The sequence below is a fragment of the Tamandua tetradactyla genome, chromosome Y (genome assembly GCF_023851605.1).
Source record: "Tamandua tetradactyla isolate mTamTet1 chromosome Y, mTamTet1.pri, whole genome shotgun sequence".
NCBI classification, from domain to species: domain Eukaryota; kingdom Metazoa; phylum Chordata; class Mammalia; order Pilosa; family Myrmecophagidae; genus Tamandua; species Tamandua tetradactyla.
Window position 1 is genome coordinate 7,518,250 of NC_135354.1, and position 17,783 is coordinate 7,536,032.

At 42.5% G+C, this 17,783-nt stretch overlaps 1 pseudogene; it reads left to right on the forward strand.

Annotated features, from left to right (window-relative positions):
- The first annotated feature begins 3,725 nt into the window (after window positions 1-3,725).
- Window positions 3,726-17,325, forward strand: LOC143672485 (olfactory receptor 7A10-like; annotated as a pseudogene).
- The last annotated feature ends 458 nt before the right edge of the window (window positions 17,326-17,783 follow it).

The window sequence follows — 17,783 nt, forward strand, 5'->3', positions numbered from 1 at the left end:
AGATGATGAGATGAAGTGAGACAATGAGATGAGATGAGATGACTAGATGATGAGATGAGGAGATGAGATGAGACTATGAGATGAGATGATGACATGAGATGATGAGATGGGATGATGAGACAAACAATGAGATGAGATGTTGAGATGGGATGAAGAGATGGGATGATGAGAAGGGACAATGAGACAGAATGACAAGATGAGATGAGATGATGAGACGAGACATTATGAGACAATGAGATGAGATGATGAGACCGGAAGATGAGGTGAGATTACAAGATGGGATGATGAAGTGATGACACAATGAGAAAAGATGGTGGGATGAGACATGGAGATGAGATGGAAAGACGAGACAGGAGGATAGGAAGAGACAGGAGAATGAGAGGGAATCATAAGAGGAGACAATGAGATGAAGTGAGATGAAGATATGAGATGAAATGACGAGACGAGATGAGATGACAAAACGAGACTATGAGATGAGTCGACATGAGATATTGATACGGGATGAAGAAAGAGATGATGAGATGAGATGACAAGATGGGATGATGAAATGATGAGACAATGAGACGAGACCATGGGATGAGACATGGAGATGAGAAGGGAAGACAAGATGGGACGATGAGATGAGATGAGATGACTAGATGGGATGATGAGATGTGATGAGACAATGAAATGCGATGATGAGAGGAGATGATGAGATAATGCAAAACAATGAGATGAAATGGGATGATGAGATGATGAGATGACATGACGAGATTAAACAATGAGATGAGATGATGATATGAGATGATGAGATGGACGATGAGACTGGATGACGGGATGTGATGATGAGACGGAATGAAAAGGCAATATGGAACAATGAGACAGAATGATGAGATGAGATGAGATGACAAGACAGGACAAGATGAGATGATGAGATGAGCAAATGAGATGAAACGATGAGATGAGATGATGAGATGGGACGATGAAGTGACAAGACAATGAGACAAGATGGTGGGATGAGATATGGAGATGAGACGGGGGGTTGAGATGGGACAAGGAGAGGAGACGAGATGACAAAATGTGATGATGAGAGGAGATGATAAGATGAAGTGAGACGATGAGATGAAATGAGATGACTAGATGATGAGATGAGAGGATGAGACGAGATGATGACATGAGATGATGACACGAGATGATGAGACAGGATGATGAGACTGACGATGAGACGGGATGATGAGATGGGATGATGAGACAGGATGACGAGACGAGATTGGACAATGAGATGGGATGATGAGAGGTGATGATGAGATGAAGCGAGATGATGGGACGAGATGAGATGATGAGACATTGAGATGAGATGACAAGACGAGACAATGTGATGATATGATGACAGGAGATGATGAAACAGGATGACGAGATGGATGATGAGACAGGATAGCGAGATTGGATGATGAGATGGGATAATGAGACAAGACGGGACAATGAGACAAAGTGACGAGATGAGATGAGATGATGAGATGAGGCAAGATAAGACAATGAGATGGGAGGTTGTGATGAGATGAAGAGATGAGTCATTGAAATGATGAGACAATGATAAAAGATGGTGGGTTGAGAAATGAAGACTTATGGGAAGATGAGATGGGATGAGGAGATGAGATGAGGCAACAAGATGGGATGATGAGAGGAGACGACTGGATGAAGCATGATGATGAGATGAGATGAGATGAAACGAAGATGTGATGAGATGATGAGACAAGACAATGAGATGAGATGATGAAAGGAGATGATGAGATGGGATGAAGAGACAGACAATGATACGGGATGACAAGAAGGGATGATGAGATGGGATGATGAGACCAGATGACAAGATAAGATGGGACCACAAGACAGAATGATGAGATGAGATGGGATTACGAGATGGGACAAGATGCAACAATGATGAGACATGGAGATGAGACAGGAAAACGAGAGGAGAAGAAGAGATGAGATGAGATGAAGAGAAGGGATTATGAGATGAGATGACAAGACTAGATGGTACAATGAGACAGAATGTTGAGATGAGATGAGACAATGAGATGAGAAAGATAAGATGATGGGAAGAGATGATAAGATGGGACAATGAAATGAGATGTCGAGATTGGACGATGAAATGATGAGAAAAAGGGTGAAGATGGTGAGATGAGAAAGGAGATGAGACAGAAAAACGAGTACGGATGACGAGATGAGATGAGACAATGAGATGGAATAATGAGAGAATATGATGAGATGAAGCAAGACAATGAGACGAGATGAGATGACAAGAAGAGACAAGACGAGATGATGTGATGAGATGGTGAGATGGGAGGTTGAGATGAGATGATGAGATGGGATAATGAAATGATGAGACAATGAGTTAAGATGGTGGGATGAAAAGAGATGAGACAGGAAGGCAAGACTGGATGATGAGATGAGACAGGACGAGATGGGATGGTAAGAGGAGATGATGAGATGAAGTGAGACAGTGAGGTGACATGAGATCATGAGACGATGAGATGAGATGACGAGAAGAGATGACAAGATGAGATGATGACATGAGATAAACTGACGGGATGATGAGATGGATGATGAGAAAGGATGAAGAGATGGGATGATGAGATGGGATGACTAGATGAGACAGGACAATGAGAAAGAATGATGAGATGAGATGACATGACAAGCGAGACAAGATGAGATGATCAGATGAGATGATGAGATGGTACAATGTGATGGGATGATGAAATGGGACAATGAAATGATGAGACAATGAGACAGGACGGTGGGATGAAACACGAAGAAGAGACAGGAAGATGATACAGGACAATGAGATGTGACGAAATGATGAGATGTGATGATAACATGAGACGATGAGATGGAATGATGAGACAGACGATGAGATAGGGTGATAAGATGGGATGATGAGACGGTATGACGAGATGAGATGGGACAATGAGACAGAATGAAGAGATGAGAAGAGATGATGAGAAGAGACAAGATGAGAAAATGAGATGAGACGATGAGATGGGATGTTGAGAAGAGATGATGAGATGGGATGATGAAATGACAAGACTAAGAGACAAGAAGGTGGGATGAGACCTGGAGACAGGATGGGAAGATGAGATGGGATGATGAGATGAGATGAGATGACGAAATGGGATGAGAGGAGACAACGAGATGAAGCAAGATGATGAGATGAGATGAGATGATGAGACGATGAGTTGTGATGACGAGATGAGACGATGAACTGAGATGATGACATGAGATGATGAAACTGATGACAAGTAGGATGGTGAGTTGGGATAACAAGATGGGATGATGAGATGGGTTGATGAGATGAAACGGGACAATGAAGAAAATGATGAGATGAGATGAGACAACAAAATGAGACAAGATGAGATGAGACGATGAGAAGATGAGACGGGGTGACGAGATGGGATGATGAAATGATGAGGCAATGAGACAAGAGGGTGGGATGAGACATGGAGACAAGAGGGGAAGATGAGATGGGATGATGAGATGATACAAGACAATGAGAAGGGGTGATGAGTGGAGATGATGAGATGAGCCATGACGATGAGATGACATGAGATCACAAGATGATGAGATGAGATGACGAGGTGGGATGATGAAATGAGACGATGAAACAAGATGTTGGGATGAGACACTGAGATGAGATGGGAGGTTGAGATGAGACGAGACGATGAGATGGGAAGATGAGAGTAGATGACGAGATGAAGCGAGACAACGAGACAAGGTGAGATGGAGAGATGATGAGATGAGATGATGAGACAAGACTACGAGATGAGACAATGAAATGAGGTGATGAGATGGGATGACAGGATGGACTCTGAGATGGGATGATGAGATGGGATGATGAGATGGGATGTAGAGATGAGATGGGACAATGAGACAGAATGACAAGTTGAGATGAGATGAAAAGATGAGACAGGATGAGATGATGAGATTAAATGAAAAGACGGGACAATGAGATGAGATGACGAGAAAGGGGCAATGAGATGACGAGACAAAGACGACGAGTTGGGACGAGATGACGAGATGGGATGATGAGAGCAGATGATGAGAGGAAGTGAAATGATGAGTCATGATGAGATGATGAGACGATGAGATGAGATGACGAGATGAGACGATGACATGAAATGAGATGGGATGACGAGATGAACGATGAGATTGAATGACAAGATGGGAAGATGTGACAGGATGAAGAGACGGGAATATGAGACAGAATGATGAGATAAATGAGACGACGAGATGAGACAAGATGAGAAGATGAGATTAGATGATGAGATGGGACAATGAGATGAGATGAAGAGATGGGATGATGAAATGATGAGATGATGAGACAAGATGATGGGATGAGACAGGGAGATGAGACGGGACAACTAGATGAGGTGAGATGATGAGATGTGTTAATGAGAGGAACGACAAGATGAAGCGAGATGATGAGATGAGATGAGATGGTGAGAAGATGAGATGAGATAAGGAGATGAAACTAGGAGATGAGAGATGAAATGAGATGATTAGATGGGATGATGAGACAGACAATGAGACAGGATGATGAGATAGGATGATGAGATGGGATGATGAAATGAGATGGGACAATGAGACAAAATGACCAGATGAAACGAGATGATGAGATGAGACAAGATGAGATGATGAGATGAGATGATGAGACTTGATGATGAGGTTAGATGGAAAGATATGATGATGAAATGATGAGACAATCAGACAAGTCAGTGAAATGAAACATGGAGACAAGACGGAATGATGGGATGAGACAAGATGATCTGATGGGATGATGAGAGGAGATGATGACATCTAGTGAGAATATGAGACGAGATGTGATGACGAGATGATCAGATGAGGTAGTGAGATGAGACAATGAGATGAGATGATGTCATGTGATGATGAGACGGATTGACAAGTTTGATGATGAGACGGGATGATGACATGGGATGATGAGACGGGATGAAGAAATGAGATGGGAAAATGAGACAGAATGATGAGATGGAATGAGCGATGAGATGAGACAAGATGAGACAATGAGATAAGATAATGAGACAGGACAATGAGATGAGATGACGAGATGGGACGATGAAATGACCAAAGAGGCAAGACAGTGGAATGAGATATGGAGACAAGACAGGAAGATGAGACAGGACAATGAGATGAGAAGAGATTGTGAGATGGGATGATGAGGTGAGACAACGAGAAGAACCAAGACGATGAGATGAGATGACGAGATGATCAGATGATCAGATGAGATGAGACTACAAGAGGAGACGATGACATGAGATAATGAGATAGGATGACAAAATGGGCAATGTGATGGGATGATCAGAGGAGATGATGAGTTGAAGCGAGACATGAGATGAGATGATCAGACAATGAGATGAGATGACGAGACAATGAGTTGAGATGATGAGATGAGACAACAACATCAGATGATGAGATGGTATGATGAGATGGGAGATGAGACAGGATGAAGAGATGTGATGATGAGACAGGATGATGAGATGAGATGGGACGAGTAGAACGATGAGATGAGATGATGAGAAAAGATGATGAGATGGGATTATGCAATGATGAGAAAATGAAACAGGATGGTGTGCTGAGACATGGAGAAGAGACAGGAATCCAAGTCAGAACATGAATTGAGACAAGATGATAACATGGGATGATGAGAGGAGACGAAGTGATGAAGTGAGATGATGAGATGAGATGATGAGATGAAAAGATGAGATGACGAGATGAGATGACGACATGAGATGATGAGATGGGATGATGAGACAGACAATGAAATGGGATGATGAGATGGGATGATGAGATGAAAAGGGAAATGAGACAGAATGATGAGATGAGATGAGATGATGGGATGAGACAAGATGAGACAATGAGATGAGACAATGAGATGGCAGAATGAGATGAGAAGATGAGATGGGATGATGAAATGATGAGACAATGGGAAAGACGGTGGGATGAGACATGGAGATGAGACAGGAAGATGAACTGGGATGGCATGATGAGACAAGATGACAAGATGGGATGATGAGGCCAGAGGACAAGATGAAGCAAGATGATGAGATGAGATGAGAATACGAGATGAAGAGATAAGATGACAAGACGAAACTATGAGATGAGAAGACGACATAAGAGGATGGGACGGGATCATGAGATGGATGATGAGACGGGATGATGAGATGGGATGATGAGATGGGATGACGAGATGAAACGGGACAATGAGACAGAATGATGAGATGAGACAATGAGACCAGACAGGATGAGACATGAGATGAGACAATGAGATGGGATGATGAGATGAGATGATGAGACAATAAGAGATGATGAGATGAGATTACGAGATGAGATGACAAAATGAGATGATAAGATGGGATGACGAGATGGATGATAAGACGGGATGATGAGATGGGATGATGAGACAGAATGATGGGACAAGATGGGACAATGAGACAGAATGATGAGATGAGATGAGACGATGAGAAGAGACAAGATGAGATGATGATATGAGAAGGCAAGAGGGGATGATGAAATGATGAGACAATGAGACAAGATGGTGGGATGAGACATGGAGATGAGATGAGAAGACAAAATGGGAAGATGAGATGAGATGATGAGAAGGGATGTTGAGAGGGGACAATGAGATGAAGTGAGATGATGAGATGAGATGAGATGATGAGACAATGAGATGAGATGACGAGACAAGACGATGAGATGAGATGACGATATGTGATGATGAGACGGGATGACAAGTTGGATGATGAGAAGGGATTATGAGAAGGGACGATGAGATGGTATGACGAGACGAGAAGGGACAATGAGACAGAATGACGAGATGAGATGAGATGATGGGATGAGACAAGATGAGACAATGAGATGAGACAATGAGATGGTACAATGAGATGAGATGAGGAGATGGGACAATGAAACGATGAAACAATAAACAAGATGGTGGGATGAGACATGGAGATGAGTCAGGTAGAGGAGACGGGACATGGAGATAAGACATCACGGCAAGATGGGAGGGTGAGAGGGAATGACGAGGTGAAGCGAGATGATGAGAGAGAAGGGATGATGAGACGAGACTACGAGATGAGATGATGAAATGAGATGATGAGACAGGATGATGAGACAGACAACGAGATGGGTTGATGAGATGGGATGATGAGTTGGGATGACGAGACAAAATGGGAAACTGAGACAGAATGATGAGATGAGATGACGAGACAAGGCAAGTTGAGACAATGAGATGAGAGTATGAGATGGGAGAATGGGGTGAGATGATGAAATGGGGCAATGAAATGAGACAATGGAACATGTCAGTGGAATGAGACATGGATACGAGACGGGAAGACAAGATGGGATGACATGATGAGACAAGATGACCAGATGGGATGATGAGACCAGAGGAGGAGATGAAGCAAGACAATGAGACAAGAAGAGAATACCAGACAAAGAGATGATATGACAAGATGGGAATATGAAATGAGATGATGACATAAGATGATGCGAAGGATCACGAGATGGATGATGAGAAGAGATGATGGGAAGGATCATGAGATGGATGATGAGAAGAGATGATGAGAAGGGATGATGAGACAGTATGATAAGATGAGACAGGACAATGAGACAGAATGATGAGATGAGACAACGAGACGAGACAAGATGAAATGATGAGATGAGATGATGATATGGGAAAATGAGATGAGATGATGAGATGGGACAATGAAATGATGAGAAAATGAGAAAAGACTTTGGGATGAGACATGGAGATGAGACAGGAATATGAGATGGGATGACAAGATGAGATAAGATGACAAAATGGGATGATGAGAGGAAACGACGAGGTGAAGCAAACAATGAGATGAGATGAGATGACGAGATGATGAGATGAGATGACAAGAGAGACTACGAGGTGAGATGATGACATGAGATGATCAGATGGGATGATGAGACAGAAGATGAGATGGGATGGCGAGATGAGATGATGAGACTGGATGATGAGATGGAATGGGACAATGCGGCAGAATGACGAGATGAGATGAGATGACAAGACCAGACAGGATGAGACATGAGATGAGACAATGAGACAGGATGATGAGATGAGATGACAAGACTATGAGATGAGATGATGAGATGAGATTATGAAATGAGATGATGAAATGAGATGATGAGATGGGAAGATGAGACGGATGATAAAATGGGCTGACGAGATGGGATGATGAGACAGAATGATGGGATGAGACAGGACAATGAGACAGAATGATGAGATGAGATGAGATGACGAGAAAAGACAAGATAAGATGATGAGATGAGAAGGTGAGAGGGGATGATGAAATGATGAGACAATGACACAAGGTGGTGGGATGAGACATGGAGATGAGACAGGAAGACGAAATGGGAAGACGAGATGAGATGAAACGATGGGAAGGGATGATGAGAGGGGACGATAAGATGAAGTGAGATGATGAAACAAGATGAGGTGATGAGACAATGAGATGAGATGACGAGATAGATGATCAGATGAGATGACGATATGTGATGATGAGACAGGATGATGAGGTGGATGATGAGACGGGATTATGAGAAGGGACGATGAGATGGCATGATGAGACAAGATGGAACAATGAGACAGAAAAATGAGATGAGATGAGACGATGAGATGAGGGAATGAGATGGTACAATGAGATGAGAGGAGGAGATGGAACAATGAAATAACAAAACAATGAGACAAGATGGAGGTATGAAGCATGGAGACGTGACAGGAAGAGGAGATGGGATGATGCGATGAGATGACACGGCGATATGGAATGATGAGAGAAGATGATGAGATGGAATGAGATGATGAGACAATGAGATGAGATGACAAGATGAGACAGCAAGATGAGTCAATGACATGAGATGATGAGAAGAGATGAGATGGGATGATGAGATGGGATTATGAGACGGGATGACGAGATGAGATGGGACAATGAGACAGAAGGATGAGATGAGACGATGAGATGAGACAAGATGAGAAATTGAGATGAGACGATGAGACGGGATGAAGAAATGAGATGATGAGATGGGATGATGAAATGATGAGACATTTAGACAAGACGGTGAAATAAGACATGGAGATGAGATGGGAAGACAAGATAGGACTACAACATGAGATGAGATGACAAGATGGGATGATGAGAGGAGACGATGAGATGAAGTGAGACGATGAGATGAGATGAGATGATGAGACAATGGATTGAGATGATGAGATGTGACTACAAGATGAGGCAACGACATGAGATGATGAGATGTGATGATGAGATGGGATAATGAGATGAGACGGGACAATGAGACAGAATGATGAGACAAGATGAGATGACCTGATGAGACAAGATGAGACAATGAGATGAGATGATGAGACAGGAAGATGAGATGTGATGATGAGATGGGTTGATGAAATGATGAGAGAATGAGACAAGGCAGAGTGATGAGACTTGGAGATGAGACAGGAAGATGAGATGGGATGACGAGGTGAGATGATATGATGAGATGGGATGATGAGAGGAGATGATGAGATGAAGTGAGATGATGAGATGAGATGAGATGATGAGATGAGAGGTGAGATGAGTTGATGACATGAGATGATGAGATGGGATGATGAGACAGATGATGAGATAGGATGAAGAGATGGGATGATGAGACAGGATGACAAGATAAGATGGGACAATGAGACAGAATGATGAGATTAGATGAGATGATGAGAGGAGACAAGATGAGATGATGAGATGAGACAATGAGATGGGATGATGAGATGGGATGATGAGATAGGATGATGAAATGATGAGACAATGAGACAACGCAGAGGGATGAGACATGGAGACGAAGCAGGAAGATGAGACGGGCGATGAGATGAGAGTATACAATGTGATGGGATGATGAGAGGAGATGATGAGATGAAGTGAGATGATGAGATGAGATGAGATGATGAGACGATGAGATGAGATGACGAGATGAGACAGGACAACAAGACAGAATGGCAAGATGAAGATAGATCCAGAGATGAGACAAGATGAAATGATGAGATGAGATGATGGACAGGATGATGAGATGAAACGATGAGATGGGACAATGAAATGATGATACAATGAGATAAGACAGTTGGATGAGACTAGGAGACAAGACGGGAAGATGAGATGGGATGACGAGATGAGACAAGATGAAGAGAAGTGTTGATGGGAGGAGATGACGAGATGAAATGAGATAATGAGATGAGATGATATGATGTGACAATGAGATTAGATGATGAGATGAGATGATCAGTTGAGACGATGACATGAGATGATGAGACAGGATGACGAGATGGATGATGAGATGGGATGACGAGATGGGATGATGACAGGAGACAACAAGATGAAGTGAGACCATGAGACGAGATGAGATGATGAGATGAGATGAGATGATGAGAAGAGAATGCAAGATGAGACAACTACATAAGATGATGAGACAGGATGACAAGATGGACGATGAGACAGGATGACGAGATGGGATGATGAGATGGGTTGAAGAATCGAGCCGGGACAATGAGATAGAACTTCGAGATGAGATGAAACAATGAGATGAGACAAGGAGAGGTGATGAGAGGAGACAATGAGATGTTATGATGAGATGAGATGATGAGATGGGATGATGAAATGATGAGACAATGAGACAAATGGTGGGATGAGACATGGAGATGAGATGTGAAGATGAGAAGGGATGAAGAGATGAGAGGAGAAGATGAGATGGGATGATGAGAGGATATGAAGAGATAAAGCAGAATGATGAGATGAGATGAGATAACGAGATGGTGATATGAGATGATGAGATGAGATGATGAGATGAGACAATGACATGAAATGATGATATGGGATGAGGAGATGGACAATGAGACAGGATGAAATGTGTCGATGAGATGAGATCACAAAATGGGATGATGAGAAGAATGAGGATATGGGATGATGAGATAAGATGGGTTGAAGACACGGGATGATAAGATGGGACAACGAGATGGGACGATGAGATGACTAGACAGGACAATGAGACAGGACAAAGAGGTGACGAGATGGGATGAGGAGACGAGATGACGTGATTAGCCAAGATGATGAGAACGGGAGATGAGATGAGACAAACTGGCAGGAAAGTGAGAAGAGATGAGACGAGGAGAAGGAACAATGAGACGGGATGGCGAGATGAGACAAGACAACGAGACGAGATGAGATGATGAGTTTGGATGATTAATTGATGACACAATGAGACAAGATGGTAGGAAGAGACATGGAGATGAGACGGGAAGATGAGACGTAACAATGAGATGGGATGAGAAGATGAGATGGGATGATGAGAGGAGATGATGAGATGAAGCGAGACGATGAGTTGAGATGAGATGACGAGAAGATGAGATGAGAAGACAAGATGAAACTACAAGATGAGATAATGACATGAGATGATGAGACAGGATAATGAGATGTACTATGAGATGGCATGATGAGATGGGATGGTGAGACGGGATGACAAGATGAGATGGGACAATGAAAAAGAATGATGAGATGAGATAAGAAGACGAGACAAGACAAGATGAGATGATGAAATGAGTCGATTAGATGGGATGCAGAGATGACATGCCGAGATAGGATGATGAAATGATGAGACACTGAGAAAGATGGCGGGATGAGACATGGAGATGAGACAAGAAGACAAAACGGGATGGCGAGATGTGACAATGACAAGAGATGATGAGATGGGATGACAAGATGGACAATGAGACGAGATGAAGAGATGTGATTATCAGACGGGAGGATGAGACAAGATGGAACAATGAGACCAAATTGCAGGATGAGATGAGATGACAAGACAAGACACAATGAGACGATGAGATGCAATGATGAGATGGGATGATGAAATGATGAGACAGTGAGACAAGATGGTGGGATGAGACAGGGAGATGAGATATGAAGATGAGAAGGAATGAAGAGATGAGATGAGATGACAAGATCAGATGATGAGAGGAGAAGACGAGATGAAGCAGAATGATGAGATGAGATGAGATGATGAGACAATGAGATGAGATGATGAAATGAGACTGCCTGATGAGATGACTACATGTGATGATGAGACGGGATGACATGATGGGATGATGAGATGGGAGGAAGAGATGAGCCAGGACAACGAGACAGAACGTCGAGATGAGATGAAACGATGAGATGAGACAAGATGAGATGATGAGATGGGATGAAGAGATGAGATGATGAGATGGTACAATGAAATGACGAGAAAGAGAGACAAGACGGTGGGATGAGACATGGAGATGATATGTTAAGATGAGAAGGGATGTAGAGATTAGACGAGAAGACTAAATGGGATGATGAGAGGAGATGACGAGATGAAGTGAGATGATGAGATGAGATGAGATGATGAGATGAGACTATGAGATTAGTCGACAACAAGATAAGATGAGATGAGATAAAGAGATGGAGGAGAGATGGGATGATGAGAGGAGATGATGAGATGGGATGACAAGATGAAATGGGACAACGAGAGAGAATGACAAGATGAGATGAGATGAAGAGACAAGATAAGATGAGAGGTTGAGAAGAGACAATGAGATGGGACAATGAGTAGAAAAGACGAGACAGGATGATGAGATGGGATGATGAGAGGAGATGATGAGATGTAGCGGAACGATGGGATGAGATTAGATGATGAGACCAGGAGATGAGATGATGAGGTGAGATGATGAGAAGTTACGATGACATGAGATGATGAGATGGGATGATGAGCGGACGATGCAATGGGATGACGAGATTGATGATGAGATGGGATGATGAGACAAAATGGGAAAAAAAGACAGAATGATGAGATTAGATGTGACGATGAGGCGAGAAAAGATGAAATGAAGAGATCAGACGGTGAGACAGGACAGTGAGATGAGATGATGTGATGGGACAATGAAATGATGATACGAAGAGACAATATGGTGGGATGAGACATGGAGATGAGATGGGGTAACCAGACAGAACAACGTGATGAGACGAGATGTCGAGATTGCATGATGGGAGGAGACAATGAGATGAAGCAAAAAGATGAGACAAAATGAGATGATGAGATGATGAGATGAGATGAAGAGAAGAGACTATGTGATGAGACGACAACTTGAGATGACGAGTAGGGATGATGAGAAAGATGATGGGATGGGATGTCGAGATGAGATGAAGAGATGGGATGACGAGATGAGATGGGACAACGAGACAGAATGGTGAGATGAGATGAGACACTGAGAGGAGACAAGATGAGAAGATGGGATGGTACGATGAGATGAGATGAAGAGATGAGATGATGAAATGACAAGACATGGGACAAGATGATGGGATGAGACATTGAGTTGAGACTTGAAGACAAGACGGGATGATGGGAAGAGACAAGATGGTGAGATGGTATGATAAGTGGAGACCATGAGATGAAGCAAGACGATGAGATGAGATGAGATAATGAGACAATGAGATGAGATGATGAGACAAGACTATGAGATGAGATGAGACGATGAGATGGGATGATGCCAAATGATGTGATGAAGCGGGATGATGAGACGAGATGAGATGACGAGACAATGAGATGAGATAACGAGACAACGAAATGAGATGATGACATGAGATGATGAGATGGGATGATGAAATGAACAATGAGACAGGATGACAGAATGGGATGATGAGACAGGATGACGAGACAAGATGGGACAACGAGACAGAACAACAAGATGAGATGAGATGATGAGACGAGACAAGATGAGAAGATGAGATGAGATGATGAAACAGACGATGAGATGAGATGGCAAGATGGGATGATGAAATGATGAGACAATGAGACAAGATGGTGGGATGAGACATGGAGAGGAGACAGGAAGATGAGATGGGACGACAAGATGGGATGATGAGAGGAGAAGACAAGATGAAGCGAGATGATGAGACGAAATGAGATTACGAGATGAGGAGATGACATGATGAGATGAGACGATGAGATGAGATGATGACATGAGTTGATGAGAAGGGATGATGAGATGGACGATGAGATGGGATGACAAGATGGGATGATGAGACAGATGATGAGACGAGATGGGACAATGAGACAGAATGATAAGATGAGATGAGATGACGAGATGAAGCAGGATGATGTGACGAGATGAGATGATGAAATGATGAGATGAGATGATGACATGAGATGATGAGACGGGATAATGAAATGAATGATGAGATGGGATGACAGGATGGGTTGTTGAGATGGGTTAACAAGACGAGATGGGACAATGAGACAGAATGATGAGATGAGATGAGAAGACAAGATGAGTCATGATGAGACAGGATGATGAGATGAGATGACGAGATGGGATGTTGAAATGATGAGACAATGAGACAAGACAGTGGGAATGGACATGGGAATGAGATGGGAAGAACAGACGGGACTATGAGATGAGACAAGATGATGAAATGGGATGAGGAGACAGGATGATGAGACGAGATGGGACAACAAGCAGAATGAAGAGATGAGATGAAATGATGAGAGGAGACAAGATAAGAAAATGAGATCAGATTACATGACAGGATGATGAGATGAGATGATGAGATGGGACGATGAAATTATGAGACAATGAATAAGGCAGCAGGATTACACATGAAGACAAGACAGGAAAACGAGATGGGATAATGAGAGGAGACAATGAGATGAAGCAAAACAATGTGACGAGATGAGATGATGAGACAATGAGATGAGATGATGAGACGAGATGATGAGATGTTACGATGACATGAGATGATGAGACAGGATGACGAGATGGATGATGCAATGGGATGACAAGATGGGGTGATGATACGGGATGACAAGACGAGATGAGAAAATAAGAAAGAATGATGAGATGAGATGTGATGATGAGGCAAGACAAGATGAAACAAAGAGATGCGATGATGAGATGGGATGATGAGATGAGATGATGAGATGGAATGATGAAATGATGATACAAAGAGACAAGACGGTGGGATGAGACATGGAGATGAGACGGGATAACGAGATGGGACGATGAGATGAGATGAGACATCGAGATGGGATGATGAGAGTAGACAATGAGATGAAGCGAGATGATGAGACCAGATGAGATGACAAGACAATGAGATGAGATGAATGAAGAGACTACGTGATGAGACGATGACATGAGATGATGAGTAGGGATGATGAGAAAGATAATGGGATGGGATGATGAGATGGGATGAAGAGATGGTATGGCGAGATGAGATGGGACAATGACACAGAATGACGAGATGGGATGAGACACTGAGATGAGACAAAATCATAGCATCTCAAGTCTTCATCCCTTCTCATCTTTGCATCTCATCTCCATGTCTCGTCCCACCATCTTGTCTCATTTTCTCGTCATTTCATTGTCCCATCTCATCACCTCACCTCATCATCTCATCTTGTCATTTCATCTCATCTCGACATTCTGTCTCCTTGTCCCATCTCATCTCATCATCCCATCACATCATCTCATGTTGTCATCTCATCTTGAAGCCTTGACTCATCATCTCATCTCATCGTCTCATTATCTCATCTCATCTCATCTCTCCTGTCATCATCCCATCTCATCATCTTGTCCCAATTCTTCATCCCGACTTCTGTTTGCATCTCATTTCCATGTCTCATTCCACCCTCTTGTCTCATATCTCGTCTTTTCATCTTCCCATCTCGTCATCTCATCACATTGTCCCATTTAATTGTCTCATCTCATCATCTCATCTTGTCTCATCCCATCGTTTCTTCTCATCTTGACATTCTGTCTCATTGTCCCATGTTGTCTCAACATCCTGTCTCATCATCTCATGTCGTCGTCTCAATTTGTAGTCTCATCTCGTCATCCTGTCTCATCATCTCATGCATTTGTCTCATCTCTCAGTCTCATTTGCTTCATCTCATCGTCTTCTTTCATCATCCCACCTCATCATCTCGTCACATCTCGTCATCCCATCTTATCTTCCTGTCTCGTCTGCATGTCTCTTCCCACCATCTTTTCTCATTGTCTCATCATTTCATCATCCCATCTCGTAATCTTCTTCCATCATCTCATGTTATCATTTCATCTTGTCTCGTCTCATCGTCTCATCTCATCTTGTCATTCTGTCTCGTTGTTCCATCTCGTCTTGTTATCCCATCTCATCATCCCTTCTCATCATCCTGTCTCATCATCCATCTAGTCATACGTCTCATCATCTCATGTCATCAAATAATCTCGACTAGAATGCCCATTTATGTAAAAATTCGTCATATTCTTTATCTCTCATTCATACTAGCTGCATCAGCCTCATCGAACCAGAAAACAACACCCTAGTTTCAGAATTTATTCTTCTGGGGTTCTCAGAGGAGCCAAAACTGCAGCCCTTCCTCTTTGGGCTCTTCCTGTTCATGTACCTAGTCACTGTCTTTGGGAATCTACTTATCATCCTGGCCACCATCTGTGACTCTCACATCCACACACCCATGTACTTCTTCCTCTCCAACCTGTCATTTTCTGACATGTTTTTATCTCCACCACCATCCCAAAGATGCTGGTGAATCTTCAGGCACAGAACAAAGATATTTCCTATGCAGGATGCCTCACAAAGATGTCCTTTTTCTTACTCTTTGGAGGATAGGAGAATTTCCTCCTGACTGTGTTGGCCTATGACCACTTCATGGCCATCTGTCATCCCCTGCATTACATAGTGACTATGAACCCCCAACTCTGTGCCCTACTGGTTCTAGGGTCCTTTATCATAAGTGTCCTGAATTTCTTGATACAATGCTCAGTGGTTTTGCAGCTATCCTTTTGTATGCATTTGGAAATCCTCCACTTTTTCTGTGAAATTTATCATATAGTCCATCTCATCTGTTATGACAATTTCACCAGTGATCTACTGATTTATCTTGCAACTGGGCTGCTGGATGTGCTTTCTCTTGCTTTTCTCTTACTCTGAGATTGTTTCCTCCATTCATGCAATCTCATCATCTCAGGGAAGGTACAAAGTATTTTCCACCTGTGCATCTCACCTCTCAGTGGTCTCCTTATTTTACTGCTCATGCCTAGGGGTGTACTTTAGACCTGCTGGTTCACAGAACACACATTCGAACACACTGGCCTCAGTGATGTACACTGTGGTCACCTGCATGCAAAACCCGTTTATCTACAGTCTGAGGAATAAACATATAATAGCAGTTCTGAAAAATTTCTTAGGAAGAAATTTTCAGTGCTGGAACTGAGAATTACCTGTGGTATCAGGCCTCAAAAACAGGTTCAAAAATCTGATTTGTTTTTCAAAGCATGGAAATAGGAAGTGCCTCTTTCTATTTATTTCAAAGCATTTCATTAATATGTTTGATTTTAAGCAACTTAAGTTATAAAGTTTTTTTTCTGTCTCTTACATCATCAACATTTTTTCCCTATGTCCACCGTCTTACTTTTCCAATGTTATTCTGAACCTTGGCTGAGAAACAGCTTGGAATTTCCAACTTATCACAAGAAGTATGAATTTCTTGAAGAAATATTTCCCCTCAATTGACATTTTATTATCAGAAGTGTTGAGTTCCTTTGTCTTCCTAAAGGTGGTGAGCATCCTGGTCCTATGGAAAAGTACACATAGCATTTAATGTTATTTATGGAAGTTTTGTAAATGAAAGTCTGGCAATATAGCATCTCAGTTTTGTGAGTGTCATCCCAT